Source organism: Ambystoma mexicanum, chromosome 1p (genome assembly GCF_040938575.1).
Source record: "Ambystoma mexicanum isolate Mex_15411 chromosome 1p, UKY_AmexF1_1, whole genome shotgun sequence".
In the NCBI taxonomy this organism is placed as follows: Eukaryota; Metazoa; Chordata; class Amphibia; order Caudata; family Ambystomatidae; genus Ambystoma; species Ambystoma mexicanum.
The window spans coordinates 4,855,840-4,873,714 of record NC_090921.1 but is presented as its reverse complement, the minus strand read 5'-3'; the positions used below and the strand labels follow the sequence as shown (position 1 = coordinate 4,873,714).

Sequence of the window (17,875 nt, the reverse complement as noted above, 5' to 3'; positions counted from 1 at the left end):
CATGCACAGGATATCCATTGATGTGAACTTTCCTGTATTTCAGAGTTGTTGTGGGGCCGAAGTACAGTAATCCACCATATCAAAGGCAGACAAGAGGTTAAGTAGAATTAGGATGGAGGTGTAGAATAACTTATGTATTTAATTATTGCCTTACACAGGTCTGGCATGCCATCCTCACATCCCCATTAATACAATCCCACCCCACACATCTGTGCAACAAACAGACTGTGAGGTAATGTCAATGATGTCCGATCCCACCTCCTCCTCACCTGACTCGTCTGAACTTGGGTGCGAAGTGGTCTCTTCCAGCAGTGGAGGGGTTCCCTTCTTCCTGGAAGTTTTCCAATCCTCTAAGAGGTACGGCTGTTCTCGGGTAGAAGCACTATGCCTGTAAGGCTACAGCCCAAGCAATAGGCCCCTGCCCGAAAATACCCTCTAAGGGAAAAATGCATGGAAGGCGTAAAAAAAACCTGTAGAAGTACAGCGATGGTATCAGGAGGAATATTGCAGGCTGTGAATATAGGTTGAAGACTGCAGGAAGATTTGGGCGTACTGAAGGAAGTTGGTTACAGGTTCTTAGATTGCATGACCAAAGAGGTAAGTGAGAATGGGAGTCAACAAGGTAGAAAGGAAATACAAAGTAATTATGCTGGAGTGAAAGCCAGCTGGGAGAGAAGTAGAGATCCAGGGAAAGTATGCCAGCGTGGGAACCAGCGGGGAGAGAGGCAGAGACCCAAGTAAGTATGCTGATGTGGAAGCCAGTGGGGAAAGAGGCCGAGATCCAAGTAAATATGCCGACAGAGCCAGCGGGAGAGAGGCACAGATCCAAGTAAGTAAGCTGGCGTGGGAGCCAGCGGGGTGAGATAGCCAGCAAGGAAGGGAAAAACGCTTCCATTGGGCAAGATATTGTAATCCTCCTTGATAAAAGCGGGAATCACAGATTCAGGAGACCTCATATTCCTCCGGCTCTTTGATCGGAGAAGTCAGCGACACCTTCTTCTGGCGGTTGAAAGGATCCAGCAAGTATGAATTTAGGAGAGAGGAATTAAAAACTGGGTGCAGCCTACTCAGTGCTGGAGGAAGTTTCAATCTGAATGCTACCGGATTGATCTTGGTGAGGATTTCAAAAGGTCCAATAAATGGCAGGGAGAGTTTAGAAGGTTGTTAGGAATGGTATTCCTATCATGTTTATTCTCTGCTTTATCCCTCTTCCTGAATGCATGCTGTGTGTCTGTAGGTGTGAGGTCATGAATGGAATGCCTGGAGTGTGAGTGACTGGAATGCTGAGTGTATGCGATTCCACCCAGGGCAGTTGGTAATGATCTAGCCTGGGTGGTGGGAGCCTGTGGGCTTCCCTAGTACTGTATTTCCTATCTTCTTGTGATGAAACTTTATTAAACTAACCTGAAGAGCACAGTTGGCTACCTGAGTATCCTTTTATAAGTACCCGACTTATGGACATAACAATTGGCGACGAGATGGTCTTTGTGAGGACTTTGGAGAACCCAGGAGAAGCCAGGTACCTGTTTGAATGAGAGCCATGGAGAGGAGAAAGCAGACTGCTGCGGTGGGTGCAGAGCAGGAAGCAGAGCGACCAAAGGAAAGGAAAGGGAGCCCACTGCCCCCTCGCCCCATGGTGAGTCCCACCACCCAGGGGGAAATAAGAGTCTGTCCTGGTAGTCACCAAGGGGGGGGTAGGCACCATCGAGAAGTAAAGGTGTCAGAGACCTCAAAGATCCCAGCGACAGTAAAAATGCCAGGGACAGCAAAGATCCCAGAAACAGTAAAGGTACCAGTGTCTGTGCAGTTGCACTAGCGGACTGTATTGTCTCCAGAGACTGTCTTATTCTGATTTGATATGTGCCAGAGTCTGATCAGTGCTTGTAATTGCCTCACGCACTGACGGGCAACAGGGAGTCCAGAGGCTACACTACATTTTTGTCACTATGAAAAAACGGTGAGGTGTATGGACAGAGAGCCTGAGGGCGACAAGGCACGGGAGTCCAGAAAGTGTTAGTGTGCACCTCTGTGCGAGAATCAAAGCACTTGAGCGAGTATTTCTGTCAAGTAGCACAAGCATACGGTCAAGGTGACAGAAAGAGGTCTGTGCGCAGTGGAAAGAAGTTGGCTAACCGAAGTGACAGTTGGGTAGCAGAGCTGCGGCAGTTATGAGTCTGCCGTGAAGTGGTGACGTCACCTCACTGCTGTGGGAGTTCGGCGGATGCGTGGAATGTCCGATGTGAGGCATTCTTATGGAAGCGAGAGGTGCCGTCCTCCATCTCCATGGTAGCTTGTGGGAGGCAGTGTTCGGCAATCTTCGGAGCCACGCTCACTTGAATGCCCCGCCCACCCACAGATAGCTACAGCCACTGGCTTCCCTGTTATTTTGCATCCCCCACAAATGAGGGGCGGAGCTACAAAGACATCACGGGCCAATCCCAGGAAGAGAGATGTTGGAGGGCGGGCTATCAGGCTGTATTTCCATATTCTCCAAGTGAGCGTGGCTCCGGAGATTGCCGAACACTGCCTCGCATTTGCTGCCATGGGGATGCAGTATACCATACAACACCGGAACGTTTAATGTTTACTTTGCAGCGGCTGCGGTCTGCCATAGAGTGTCACACGAAGCAAAGTGACGCTATGTGGGTATTAGGCAGCAGGACATGATTTTGAATTTTGTGAATCGGCCGCACTTGACAGGCCGTATTTTCCCGGAGGGCTGTGAATTGTGTCGTCATCACGGGTGAAGTGGTGTAAGTGCGGCGTTGAGGGAAAGGGAAATGAATTGTCATGCTGGGGCTGCTGTTGGCAGGTAGAGTGTGAACGCAGCAGTGCATATCTCAGCAGGGGTTTGAAGACCGAGGATTTATTGATTCCTACAATGGAGATGGTGCAGTTTATGGTGCTGTTATTGTATACGCAACACTCTTATAGACGCTATGCTGTGTGGCGAGCGAGATAGTTTCTTTATTGTTCGTTTACCCATGTTCCATACTTGCCAACATTCTGTAACCAAGAAGATGTAGGATTTTTCAAGTTTCAAAAATAATAATTCACATAACAATGACGTAACAGGAAAATACAAAACATACATTGTAGGCACCATTGAAGCATTCTAAAATAAAATACACAACCCATCGAACAGCAAAATATGGAAGGATGTTCAAATGTTAAAAATGTATAATTCTGAATGGTAACTTAACACCAAATTCAATTACCTAACTTCGCAGAAGGCAATCACACAGAGCTGGTAGACAACGTTTGCCACGGCTCTGTAGCAGCAGCCTGGGCGATACATATGTATTCCTGCAGTGCAATATGAATAACTGACCAACATGGAGACTGATACCATCCTCAGTCTGAAATGCAGATGCTGTGTGATGGTGTTATGCTCTAGCACTCGCCTTCACTGGTGGTTCACCTAAGGCCTGTCCCGGCCAGAGTGTAGGGCAGAGTCATGTAGCTGCGAGGTCACTGGATTGGTCTTAGCCCATCACTCAAAATAATCATTTACCTGCCCACCGCACAGACAGACTAATGTGTTTCATGCTTTGTTCTGCAGCCTGCCTTAGTGTCACATAAATTACCTGCCACTGTAAAAAGCAGTAGGATTTGTCACCCAAATCTGTAGGTAGTAGGACTGCTTAAAAAGCAGTAGCCTACTGCCTAAATCTGTAGGGTTGGCAAGTATGTATTTCATTTATACGTAATGGAAAGAGTCATCCTCCATTATGTTGGTGGGAATGTAGCAAAATGGGACATGAGGAAAAAGTGTTTCAGTGTGAGTAAGGCAGTGTCTGTGGATGGAAGTGTTGCTGTGGGTGTGTTGGAGGAAGTTTTGTTTTGGATTATTTTAACATGTATAACTGTAATGTGCAGTATGTTTGTTTTTCTCCCGAGAAAGCGCATGTTGTTTTGAGATACCTATGCTTGGGAGGTTATTTTGGATGACTACTGTAACCTTTTGAGGAATTTCAGGAACGGTTGCAGTTGCAACGAGGCAGTAGTGGCCTTGCATTGGACTAAGGATGAGAAGTGCTGATTTTGAATAGGTTATCCTGCATAGTGTTAGTGAAAGGTTAGAACTAACATTTTGAGGCTTTGCTGGATGTTTACGTTGCAAAGTTGCAACATGGACTTTTAGGAGTTTTACAAGAACAACGCAAGCTGGGTAATTTTACGTCACCGTAGAGTATTGTAGAAAAGGTATGCTGATGCATCATGTATGGTTCCACAATGCAAGATGTGTGCATTCTTTTGGGTTTTGAGCATGGGTGAGTGCAGTAACCCATTGATTTAGTGGGCGAGTGAGTTGCATGCCTTTGCTATTGTAGTATGGGTGAGAAAGGTGACCCATTGTTGTTGCATGGTGGATGATAGGTGAGCATGGGTGAGAGTAGCAACCCATTGTCTGGGGTAAGGCATGTCGGTGCATGTCATGAAGTTTTGAGTCTAGGTAAATAGCAACCCATTGTTTTGGGTAAGGTATGTTGGTGTGCATGCCTTTTGAGGTTGTGTGAATGGGTGAGAGTAGTAACCCATTTGACATTGTGTAGGTATGTGGTGTGCATGTCTATGTGGTTTTGAGTATGGGTTTGTAGTAGCCCATTGAATTAACAGGTGTGGGGCAGGGCCATGTCTGCATGCTGTGGAAGTACAGGTGCGGTTGGGACGCCTCCACATCTCGTTGTCAGCTCTTACATTGTCCAGTGGTGAGACCGTTGGGTCTAGCTGGACTGGAGTGGCCCTCAATCCAAAGAGTGGCAAAGAGTATCGAAGTCTAGAGTTAGAGGATCTGGATGGAGTAGATTTGGGGGGGAAGAGTTAGCCCCACCATGTCAATGTTAATTTTCTGATTTCTTGTGTTTTCAAGTTGTTCACAGTGAATGCCAATTCAATGTGGGTATTTATTGTGATAATGAGGCAACTTTAGTTTATTTTCCATCAGGTCGCCAGAGGTTCATTTTGTATGTGGAAGTGTTGGATTTGGTTTGAGATCCAAGGTGTCATGCTCAGTTTGTGTGGCCACCAAAGTGGGGTTTGTGAGTGTTTTCTTTTTATTGTAACCCTACTGTGCGTGTTTGTTGCCCAGGTGTGTGTGTAGTGTGTCTGGGTCTGGGTATTCGTGGTGAACGTGTGTGGGCTGTGAATCCCAGTTGTTCCTGTTAAATCTTCATGAATTGGTTGCATCTGGAAGTTAGTTATATTTCTCATTTTGGTGCAGTGGGACTGCGTGCCATCCCATATAAGGACCGTTTGTGCTTGGGGGTGGCAGCTCCAAGATCTATTAGTGGTGGATAGAAGGTGGTCAGTGTTTTTTGGAAGGGTTTCTGGTTGTGTGTTTGGTCGCCCAGAGGGGCAGGCAGTGCTCAAATGTGGCATGTTTGAGGCTCCGTGGTGGCAGCGGGGAGCGGAAGGTGTTTTCTCTTGTTTTGTTGGTTTGGGATGGTATTTGTGTTGGAGTGGTCCTTCTGCCAGTGGGTTAGTAACGCCTGTTTGAGCAACCATTTCTTGTATTTGGAATTGGTTTGAGTGCATGTTTTGAGGTATGTGTCTGTTGTGTGGAAGGAAGAGAGGTGTGTTGTGTTGTGTTGTGTGTCTGGTTAGGTGGATGGAAGGGCAGTATTAGGAATGGTATTCCTATCATATGTTTATTCTCTGCTTTATCCCTCTTGCTGAATGCATGCTTTGTGTCTGCATGTGTGAGGTCATGAATGGAATGCCTGGAGTGTGACTGACTGGAATGCAGAGTGTATGAGATTCCACCCAGGGCAGTTGGTAATGATGTAGCCTGGGTGGTGGGAGCCAGCGGGCTTCCCTAGTACTGTACTTCCTATCTCCTTGTGATGAAACCTGATTAAAGTAACCTGAAGATCACAGCTGGCTACCTGAGTATACTTTTATAAGTACCCGCCTTATGGACATAACAAAGGTCTAACCCATCTTGGTAAGAACTTGGTAGAGAGCCAGACCTTTGTTCCGATCTTCCTATTAGGAGTGGAGTTCCTATATTTGTCTCTTGTAATCGCCTCTCTGTTTCTTGAGATGTTCATAAGCTGCCTTGTGGGCTCTGGAAATCTCTACCAACTAACTTCCGATGGAGTGAAATTTAGAAGGAGGGAGAGCCGGTCAGGGGATAGAACAAGGATGGATTCCATAAGTGCAGAAAAAAGGGCTCATACCTATGGCTGAGTGAAAGGAGTTGATATAAGCAAATTCCACAGTTGGCAAGAGATCTACCCAGTTGTCTTGGTGGGGATTGATGAAACACTGTAAGCATTGCTCCATGGTGCTATTCAACCTTTCTGTCTTTCTGTTAGTTTGGTGATGGTAATCGGAAGAGAGGGCCAGTTTAATACTAAGTAAGTTACATAGTGTCTTCCAGAAAATTGAGGTAAATTGAGTTCCTCTGTCTGAGGTTATCGACTGCGGGATTCCATGTAATCGAAATATCTTCCTGAAAAATAATTTGGCTGGCTTGGATGCAGATGGCACTCCGGATAATGGCCAGAAATGCGCTAGTTTGCTAAATAAGTCCACTACAACCATAATGGCTGTACATCCTCTAGAGGAGAGTAAATCCACAATGAAGACCGTAGAAATATGGCTCCAAGGTCTGCATGGAGTCGGTCTCTGCTCCAGAAGATACAGGGGCTTGCTGGTGGTATATTTATCTGCGCGCAGACTGGACAAGATCGGACAAACAACTCGATCTCTTTGCTCATAGAAGGCCACCAAAAGGAACGTCTAGTGAGTTCCAGAGTTGCATTATAACCTTGGTGACCTGCGGTCCTGCTTTCATGACCCACTGCTTAAGAAGCCTCATTTTGACCCTGCAGTGGTGGAAAACTACTGCCCTGTTTCGCTACTACCTGCCATGACTAAGATGCCGGAATCTATTATCACTCCTCAGCTCTCAGCATATTTCGAGGCTATCATTATTCGTCATCCCTTTCATGCCGGCTTCCGACCCGGGATGGCTACAGAATCAGTAATGATCGCACTCCATGAAGACATTGCTCTGCCACAGTACGGTGGAGAGATGAGATGAGTATTCTTACACTTTCGATCACCAGAGACTTTTACAGTGCCTTTGGGATGCTGGTGTTTCGGGAGTGCCTCTGAAATGGTTCTCATCCTTTTTATCTGACCGCACTCTGGTGGTGTCTCTCCCCTCTTTCACTTCCCCTCCTATGGTGTTTGACTGTGGAGTCCTCCAAGGTTCAGTACTTTCCCCTCTGCTTTTCAACTTATGCATGGTTGCACTTGCCAGGCTCATTGCTAGCTTTGGTGTGCACTTCTTTATGTATGCGGATGACACTCAGATCTTCTTTCATCGTAATGCCCCTAAGGAAAGCCATTCCGAACTCCTGAGAGATTGCCTCTCAGCTGTGTGTCAGTGGATGACCGAAAACTGGCTCAAGTTAAATTGGGAAAAGACCAAGGTACTGGTGATTGTCCAGGCTCCCAATAGTTGGACCCCTGATTATTGGCCTGTTTGCCTGGGACCATGCCCTAAACCTTCTACTGTAGTGAAGAGCCTCGGAATTAAGGTCATGACTTTGGGCTCCAGGGAGGTGCAAATCCCGGTGGTTTGCCAGTGTGGTTTTGCAAAATTGAGGTTTTTGAAGAGCATGCTTCCGTTCCTTCCTAATGAGACTAGGAGCAAAATCATCACTGCCTCTGTTATGGATCGAATGTATTATTGCAACAGCATCTATCTTGGCCAGCTAGAAGCACTACTTCAATGCCTGCAAACCCTCCAGAATGTGGCAGCCAGGCTTGCTGTTAGTGCCGCTAGACTATCTCATCCTCAAAATCTCCTCCATCGTCTTCACTGGCTGCCCGTAAGAACCCGGGTGAAATTTAAGGTCCTATGCACGGTTCATTGTGCTATTCATTCTGTGGGTGCTGAGTCTTTGCAGGTGAAGCTCTCTCTTTACCAGCCTAAGAGACCCCTCAGTTCGTCCAATCAGTTTCTGCTGGCTGTCCTCGCTTTAGATGCTCTCGTGCGGGAGGCAGATCTTTTTCTGTACTGGACCTGGCTTTGTAGAACGCTCTCCCTTTTCATATCACGGGCATTCACGTCCTATCTATCATTCGCAAGAAGCTAAAAACTCTTCTGTTTAACGTGTGTTGCTCTACTCTGCGGTGACTTTATTTCTTCCTAGCACCTTGATGCCTCCAGGTCTTTGCCACGCTTTATACATTCCAAAACATTCAAACATACATACATGACATGGCCTAATTGTGAAGTTCTGCTGCAGGCAGAAGTAATTGGTCTTGGGGAAAGAGCAAACCGTCCCTCTTAAAGGAGCCTACCGGAACGGAACTTGGGTTCATTTTGACTGTTGCTTCCTTAAGCGCTTGAAGAAAAGACGAGACTGAACACAAAAATCTGTTTCTGGAGAAAAAAGGTTCTGGTACGTGTTCCACAGGTTCTCTGCTAATGCTTCTAAATAGACCATCCGCTATCTGATTTTTGGAGCCTGGGATATAGGAAATAGAGAAATCAAATTGAGAAAAGAAGACCAACGCGTTTGTCTAGCGTTGACGCAATCCATTTGTTGGAGATCCCAACGGTTCTTGTGGTCAGTCCTGATGATGAAAGGACAGGAAGCCCCTTGTAGGAGGTGTCTCCATTCTGTACATGCCTGCCTCATGACCATGAGTTCCTTCTCAATAACAGTAATTGAGCTTGCTTTGATTGAAGGTCTTTGCGAGGTAGGCTATGGGGTGTTCCTGTCCTCTGAATTCTTGTTTTAAGACTACACCCATAGCACACATGGAGACATCCATCTCGACGGTGAAGGGAAGCCCTTGATCTGGTTGTTGAAGGATAGGAGCTGAACACAATTGACCGTTGAGGGTGCAAAATGCAGTTTCGGTGGCATGAACCCATACTAAGGTTGTGTTCTTTTTTGAGAAGGTTAGTAGAATCCATTTTAAAATTTGCATTTTGTAACCTTTTTATGTCTAGAGGTATTTTAACTACTTGGTTATTTTCTTGCTATTTTAATATTGTTGTGACTGAAGTTGGTAAATACTGTGTGACACTTCTGTGCTAAATTACTTGTGAAGCCAAGCGTCAGCATTGGGAACTAAATTTCATCAGCACACAATGCGAGTTGAATCAGGGAAACTTTCCTTCTCGGCACGCGTCCAGGGCAGTAAGAAACTACAATCCCCAGCAGGATTGTAGTTTCTGGACTCCATTTCCCTGGAAACCCGGCGCGAATGCGCCGGCGTGCACGGGCAGGCACAGTCTGTTTCAGTCTGTGAAAGGAGAGTTACAGAGGTAAGCGAGTTTACTCCATTTTCACATACTGGAATTACTAAAGTGAGCAGTAGCGAAAACCTAACGGTTATTTGACCCATAGAACAACCTTATAACACCCAAGGCACGCAAATTGTTGGCCTCTAGAGGTCTAATGATGGAGATACCAAATGGGGCAGTGAGTGAGAAAGAAAGGGATGGCCATCCGCACCAGCCAAACAGCAACCCAGCACACCTGCATGCGAAAGGGAGCAAGGATAAAATGGACAGAATCATACAACAGTCAGACAGGGAGTCGTATCAGAAAAAAGATCTCAAACGTGACACAGTAACACTGAAAGTGTGCCTGTTGAACACACGCTCATTAAATAAACATGCACACATTGTCCATGATCTTATCAAAGACAGGGACTTGGACGTATTTGGTTTACCGAAACAACAAAACACTTCTAAGGCGAAGTGTTTGCATTCAAGCCCTGGTTGGGCGTTTTCTCAGGCATTGCCGAGTTGGGGACGGCACGCAGTTGTTTGCTCTAAGGGTGGGTACCTACACACTGCTAGGATATACAGGGCGGTGAGGGTGAGGGTGGGGGGTGGGGAAGTTGGGGAATGTTATACACGAAATGGCAAATTGGTTGTGACTGGTTTTACAGAGAGGCGTTCTTACGCCACTGCAGTACATATGGTAGTAATGAGAGACAGAGTCTACACTAGGGATGTCCCATAAGGTACCGGCATGGCTATTAAAATAATGACATGGAATATTCGGGGATTGACGAATTTTACAAAGTCCTGTAGGATCACGGCATATGCACAAAGACATGGGGTCCAGGTACTCCTATTGCAGGAGAAACACGCTCTGAAACTCTTGTCCCCAAACCTTGCACAAACCAGGCGCCCCAACAGATACTATACCCAATACTCCACTCAAACCAGGGGAGTTCTTACTCTCATCCACAAATCTGTAAACTTCACACTCCACATATCCCACATCGACACAGAAGGTAGATATGTAATTCTACATTGCACTTTAGCCAACGAAGAATGCTTGCTTGTTAACTCATACGTGCCCAATACAGATTCCCCCGAATGTATAGACGCAATGACTGCCATCATTACGAGATACGTAGAGATACCCATTATATGGGGAGGGGACATGAATCTCATACTCGATAATGTCTTAGATAGAACAACCACTACTCGCAGGGCCACAACTCGAGCTGCCAAACGAATCCATACACACATGAACTCTCTGAATCTACACGATGTGTGGAGAACGCTCCATCCCCAGGAAAGAGACTATACTTTCTACTCAACTGTGCATGACAGTTCCTCAAGAATAGATTTGTTCCTCCTGTCTGGTAGCCGCGTGAGCAGGGTCTTGAAGGTTAAGATCCTTGCACGCACGCTCTCTGACCACTCCCCCTCGTACTGCTGCAGATCCAACTCGGTAACACACTGTCGGCCCGACCCTCCCGGCGCTTTAAATCTGACACCCTGTCTGACATTGTCTTTAAGGCTGAGATCCTAGCGGATGTAAACACATTCTTTGAAAATAACAATACGTCCGACACACCAGAAGGGATCCGCTGGGAGGCATTTAAAGTGTACATAGGGATGTGTATTTCTAGGGAAGCCGGGGTCCTCAAAACCATAAGGCAAGCCCTAAACAACTCCGAAACCAAGCTCAAAACCCTAGAACAAGAGTACGTCTCCACACTGGCTCCAGCAACCCTTCCAAAGATCAGAACAGAACTGGAACAATTTGAGTCGCATGCCTTGAGCGAGGTGCAATACTATGCTCGCCCCGTAGCTGCCCGTAGATATGGTGAGGGAGACAGACCGGGTAGAACCCTGGCTAGGCTTGTGCGTGCGGAAGGCGGTAGGACCAGAATTGATGGCATCATTGATGAAGAGGGTGTAAGACATTGGTCGGACCAGGCCATTCTCGACACCTTCGCCAGCTTCTATGCCAATCTATATGGCCCCCAACCTGAACACACAGCCCAGGACCTGGACGACCTGCTGGAAGACATTCCTATGACCCTTATTTCTCAGAACACCAAGGACTGCCTTGATGCTACGTTCACCTTAGACAAGATAGTCCAGGTAATTTTTGACCTTCCTAAGAACAAGGCTCCGGGCCCTGACGGGCTCACATCTGAGTTCCATCAGGTACGTGTTGCCATATTAGCACCTGTACTGTACGGGGTCTGGACCGAATCACTCAGTTTAAACATCCTCCCCCCTCCTTAAGAGAAGCCGTAATAACAGTCCTCCCCAAACCAGGTAAACCCCCGGACGAATGTGGGTCCTATAGGCCCCTTTCCCTCATCAACACGGACACGAAAATCTTCGTCAAGATAATCGCCAACAGGTTCCTCCCATTTATGCCCCATCTGGTCCACGCTGACCAAAGTGGATTCGTCCCCGGTCGCTCTACGGCACTTAACATCCGCCGCCTAATCAACATTCTATCCAGAATTGATCCGAATGCGGATGCAGTGGCAGTAACATTGGACGACCAAAAGGCATTTGACATGGTCTCATGGCAATACTTATGGGCTGTGCTCGAAAAAATGGGAGTGGGTCCAAATATGATTTCTTATATAAAACTACTATACACAGGACCATTGGCCAGGGTGCTGGTCAACTCTATTCCCTCCTCTCCCTTTGCGCTACATAGAGGTACTCGTCAGGGATGTCCATTCTCCCCCATCCTTTTTGCGCTTGCCATTGAACCTATGGCTGATCACGTAAGGGAACGAAACACCAGTAAGGGCATTCGGTTACAGGACACGTCGGAAATCATCTCACTGTACGCGGATGACGTACTCCTATACGTCAGAAGCCCCTACACATATCTAGACCCGATCATCCGAGACATAACTGAAATAGGCACATACTCCGGTTTGACCATCAACTATTCTAAATTAGAAATTTTCCCTCTCATTATAGCAACTCAACAACCGGCGTGTGAATACCCCCTACGCTGGTCCCCGGGTGGCATCAGATACCTCGGGGTGCATGTGTCACTAACCAAAGCTTCCTTACTGGCGGAAAACTACGAGACAATGGCACAGCTCATTGAATCCAAGATGCTCAAATGGCGCAATCTCCCACTATCCCTTGCGGGCAGACTCTCCCTAATAAAAATGATAGTGGTCCCCAAGCTCCTCTAAATCTTTGCTAACGTACCTGTGTGACCCGGGAAGCAATACTTCAAGCGGCTCCACTCAGAGTGCGCCCAATTTCTTTGGCACTCCGGAGCGGTCCGCAAGAAGTGGCAACAGATGACCTTACCCTATGAAAAAGGGGGATTCACAGCCGGATCTTTCATTGTACTGGAACGCGGCACAAGCCCAGCATGCTACCAACTGGTACACGCATCTAAACCCGCCCCCACACGTAAAATTAGAGGAACTGGCAGGGGATGGGACCAACATCATGACTCTACTACTACACTGCACATTCCAGACAGACGCTCCATCAGACCCGGTGGCCACCACGATCAGAGCATGGAAGAGTATTCTGCATTCTAAGCAAGAGCAATACCCATACTATAAGTGGCTTCCCATATGGCAGTTTCCCGGACTCTCCCCCACACACGACCAACACCTCTCGTGATACTGGGAAAACCTGGGCTATCGAGCCCTAACCGATCTATTCCCTGATGGTACATTTATCACCCCTCAAACATGGTGGCCCGAACACTCCAACTCCGCGCTCGAGATGCTGCAATATTACAGGTTCAAAGCAGCGATATGGGCAATGTGGCCTTCATACCCAGATGAACCCCCAGACTCACCTGAACTCCAATACATAGCAAACCCTGCAGGCAGCAGGGGCATAATATCCTCTCTGTACAAAATGCAGCTGGAAAAAGTAGTAAATACATCCCTCAAACCACGGGAAGCATGGGACAGGGAGCTGGAAATGGAAATCACTGAGGAACTGTGGAGCAAAATGTGCGCACACACGCGCAAAGTTTCCCTTAGCGCCAGATTCCGCTGCACACAATACAAACTCCTCAACAAGCTTTATTACACACCGCATAGAGTTGCGAAATTCACACACACCCCGACTCACACATGCCCGAAATGTAGGTCAGGTGAGGCAGAACATGTACACATGTTTTGGTCCTGCGCTGTGCTAAATTTGTTTTGGTGGAAGTGACAAAAGCGCTCTCAGAAATAATTGGGTCACCCCTAGACCTGGACCCATTAGCCCTATTGTTCGGAATTTGGGTTGGGGAAAATGAAAGGAAAATGTCAAAATGTTTAAATGTAAGTGCTGTTGTTGCCAAAAGATGCATATTACAATGCTGGAAGTGTCGCTATTAACCCCCCCCCACCCTCCAGATGTGGTTGAAAGCCCTCACCTGGGTACAAAGGTGTGAAGAAGAGTATATCGGATCCTACCCTTACCATCGCACCCCAAAAATGTGTGGTCAAAATTCTGCAGCTACTTGAACAATAGAGACAAGATCGAATGGGGCTCCACCCCCCCAGCAGCCCAGCCCAACTCCCCATGAGGAACGTGTCATTTCTGCTTTTCCAGGCTGGTAATCCCCCTCACCCTGAGATGTCTGAAATAGTTATGATGTAATGCCTTCGTACGCTACTACGATGTTTGTTTGTCTCTGCTCATTCTGTGCTGCACCGGTCTTAACCTTCTGCCAATAAACAAAAGTTTAGAAAAAAAAAATGTGAAATGTATTTAAAAGAACCAACTTGTTCTCCAGCTTTGCACCATGGAGAGCAATACAAAGCTACATATAGCAAATCCAAAAATCTTTTTAAAATCCAAATTACCTGCCTATATGACTATCCGTCCATAAAAGCATTAACTCATAATTCAAAGACTGCTAATATAAGTATATTGTATTCTAAAATATATTAGACATTCTAAAAATGTCTCTTCTACATTGGCTTCTGTAGACAACCTATTTTAACTCAGTGGCATATGTTGAAGATGAGGCAAGCGTGTTTAAAACATTTTATTTTCTGTAGTATCAAGACAAAGATGGTATCAGAGAAACATGTTTGAATAATTACTTCCTTTGTGCAGGTGTGATGTAGTGAATGTATTGGCAATGAGTAGGCAATTCAATGCAGACAATGGTCAACTTAATGTGACTCCTTGTTCAAATTTGAAATTCCTCTCAGTGATATAATTACCCTGTTCTGAACCCACATGTATGCTGTTTTGTCAGAATGCATGGGTGAAGCTTTCCCTGAACATGTATGTGTGACTTTTATTAAACATGACTGTGCTACTTCCAGTCTGTACGTGTGTGTGTGTGTAACTGTGAATATAGCTATGTATGTTTTCAAGCTACATGCAAGTGCAACATTTCAATCTATGTCTCTGCACAACTTTAATGCATCTCCAAGTGTGGTTTTCAGCCTCATGATTTTTGAGCTGCAACTATACTTTTCCAGTAACATGTACAATGATTAAGAACCCCCTTTCCCATCCACATTGCACTTGAGTCTGCCTGTTCATTGAAAGATATGGGCATGCAGGGCTTTGTACTTGGCATCATTCTTAAAAATAGAATCATTTGTTATGCTGATTTATATCGCGCAAACATCTGAACTATGAATATGGCTTCCCCTGGCTGCATTAATGCATGATATCTCCATGTTGGAATGCACGTTCAATGTCCCAGTGTGGGAAAGACGTTTGCGTTGCGCACATTGGGCCTCATCACGAGTTGGGCGGTAACACCGGCGTTATTAGCGCCGGCGCTAATAGCCCTACCGCCAAACCGCCGGATCATGTGTTTGGCGGAAGGGTTATTGCCCATTCCCCATTGGGCCCATTCTGGAATTCCTCATTCCCAATTGGGCCCAATGAGGAAAATTTGAGCTATTACCGCCGGCGGATTTCCCGCCGTCGGTAATTGCACCGAAAATTGGCAAATTTGCAGCGGATTTCCCCCCAGCTTAGAGCTGGGGGGAAATCTGCCAAAGCCATGATCTGGTGGACCCTTAAATGCGGCGGTAATAGTGCTACCGCCACATTTAACGGTTACCGCCAGACTCGTGATGAGGCCCATTGTGTTAGATCAATGATGCGGCTGGGTTAGACATGTTGATGCAATTTAGTATGTGTTCGGTGTAGGTAGAGGAATTGGGATAAGTGTTACCTGTGTTAAGTTCTGGATATATTTTTGATTTGCATCATGTAATAACAATCAAATGTCTTCTGGGAACAATGTTATTGTGCAATGTACAATGTGTAGTGCCTAGAGGTTGGCAGCGAGGAGCTTTGTGCATGTGAGAATAGAAGTCCGCTGAAGGGAACACCACAGTGAGGCAATATGGTAGTCTTGAACAATGTATACATGGGACTCGACAAATTCTCAGATTGAAGACATATTTTGGGATATGGAAAAAATACAGGAAACTCCAGGACTCAGCGCCATTGTAAAAATGGATTGTTTAATGACACAATCTGTTGCACATAGTTGTGTGCATATGACAGAAAAACGCCCTCTACTCGATCGATCGATAGGATTGGAGAATGTAAGGGATAATTAGATTTTATTTATAGGGTAAGCCAATGGGTATAGTGGGATGATATAACTAGAATGTGTAATTATGTAAAGCATGTAATTCTGCGTGTTAAAGCTGTAAGCGCTTGAGTCTGGCAAGGAATTGTTAGTTTCCAACTTCATAAAGCGGACTGACCCCTTCCGGCCATGTGCATTAAACTCACTTGTTCTTACAAAGTGCATTCACTCTCCTTGGAGCTGTTTTTTCATATTGGATTTTGGAGTTACTCTTCTACATTTGGTGACCCGTGATGTGATCTCCAGGCCCTGCGAGCTGGGAGGTTTCCTTATTGCACATTTGGCTACGGCGTATGTCTGCAGTAATCAGTTTCCATGCACATCAAGAATGACCTGCAGGTGCAATGTTGAGTAAAGATCTACCTGTTCGCTGAAGCAAAGTGCTGTGACCCAGTTGTGAAGGTAATTTGAAGGAACACCGTTTCAGAGAGCTTCGGATGACGCATATATTATGCAAGTGCACTTTACGAGAAAACACATGGGGACGAGGGAAAATGTATTATTTGGGATTATGGGAATGTGGGAGGCTGAATGGAGTCAGAGAGGTCATTGAGGATGAATGACCCACTTTTGTCCAGGGCAGAAGCCCGCAACAACAGCCGCACACTGCTGCGTGCTGCCGGCTTAGATCCATGCTGCAGGAGCAGCTAGGATTCCCAGGAGCGAGCGAGTGTCTCCACGCTGCATCTACTTTGTTAAAAATCACCTTTTGCCCATCTGCAGGAGGTGTACTGGGCAATCAGGCACTGTGGCCTTTGCATCCGATGCCACTTTGCCCCCCATCCCGCTCCAGAACCACGAGGACACCTGTTACCCAGCTTCTTTAAAATGGCGGCCATCGCAACATGCTCATAGCGTCCTAAGCGGTTGCCTAGCAACCTTCCCAAAGCCACCCTCATCAGTTTCGTGCAAAACCCGGAGGCGGAAGCCAGCCCACCACGTCTAAGGCCCACGGAGCATAAGGCCCCTTCCTGTCTGCCCTTCAGCTCCACTTTTGTCCAGGACAGGAGCCCACAACAACAGCTGCGCACTGCTGCGTGCTGCCGGCTTAGATCCATGCTGCAGGAGCAGCTAAGATTCCCATGAGCGAGCGTCTCCACGCGGCATCTACTTTGTTCAAAATCACCTTTTGCCCATCTGCAGGAGGTGTACTGGGCAATCAGGCACTGTGGCCTTTGCATCCGATGCCACTTTGCCCCCCATCCCGCTCCAGAACCACGAGGACGCCTGTTACCCAGCTTCTTTAAAATGGCGGCCATCGCAACGCGCTCCTAGCGTCCGGAGCTGTTGCCTAGCAACCTTCCCGAAGCCACCCTCATCAGTTTCGTGGAAAGCCGGAGGCGGAAGCCGGCCCACCACGACTAAGGCCCACAGAGCATAAGGCCCCTTCCTGTGTGCCCCTGTCCACACCTGCGCTACGGCGTCGGACAATGCTCCGCAGTTCTCTCCCCTGCACGCGGAACCGCAGCAGCCCCTCGCATCACAGTCTGCAAAGGCCTCATCCACGGCGCAACCCCGGTAAGCCCTTTTCGAGTTCTAACAATGCTGTTCATTACGCAGCCTTGAACGCCGTTTACAACATGTACCCTTGTCTCCACCAACCACTGACATCCATCCTGAACTCACTTAGGTAGCTAACTTATACCATTGTCACGTGTAATACTAGTCGCAGTAACCATACCTTTCGGCGTGTTGCAACAATACTACCTCTGGTCGTATGTTTATCACCTGCTCACTTTACTGCATATGCACACGATTGTCTTGCATCTGACTGTACTCGGAGACCATTCACATGGGAAGTCCAGTACGCCAACAACCGTTTCACTCCACGTGTTAGGTATGCTTCACTGCCTTACTGTTCTCATTGCGAAGCCAGGCACTAACTACTAACTATGTCACATGTGTTGTCAGTTTCACTGTGCTTTGCCATTGATTATTCTGACTGCGATTTCGCACATGCACCGTCTTGTTGGATTTACTGAGCCTGCCAGTGTTAACTTTGTTTGTGATTCTGCACA

The 17,875-nt window shown here is 46.9% G+C and overlaps 1 long non-coding RNA gene across 1 annotated transcript in view; it reads right to left on the bottom strand.

Moving 5' to 3' along the window:
* The window catches only part of LOC138563743 (uncharacterized), a 172,774-nt gene extending 170,480 nt beyond the window's left edge, over nucleotides 1–2,294 (bottom strand). Inside the window, exon 1 of the long non-coding RNA XR_011299726.1 lies at nucleotides 270–2,294. This is a non-coding gene — a long non-coding RNA (uncharacterized lncRNA). The remainder of the gene's footprint in view (nucleotides 1–269) is intronic.
* Between the last annotated feature and the right edge of the window lie 15,581 nt (nucleotides 2,295–17,875).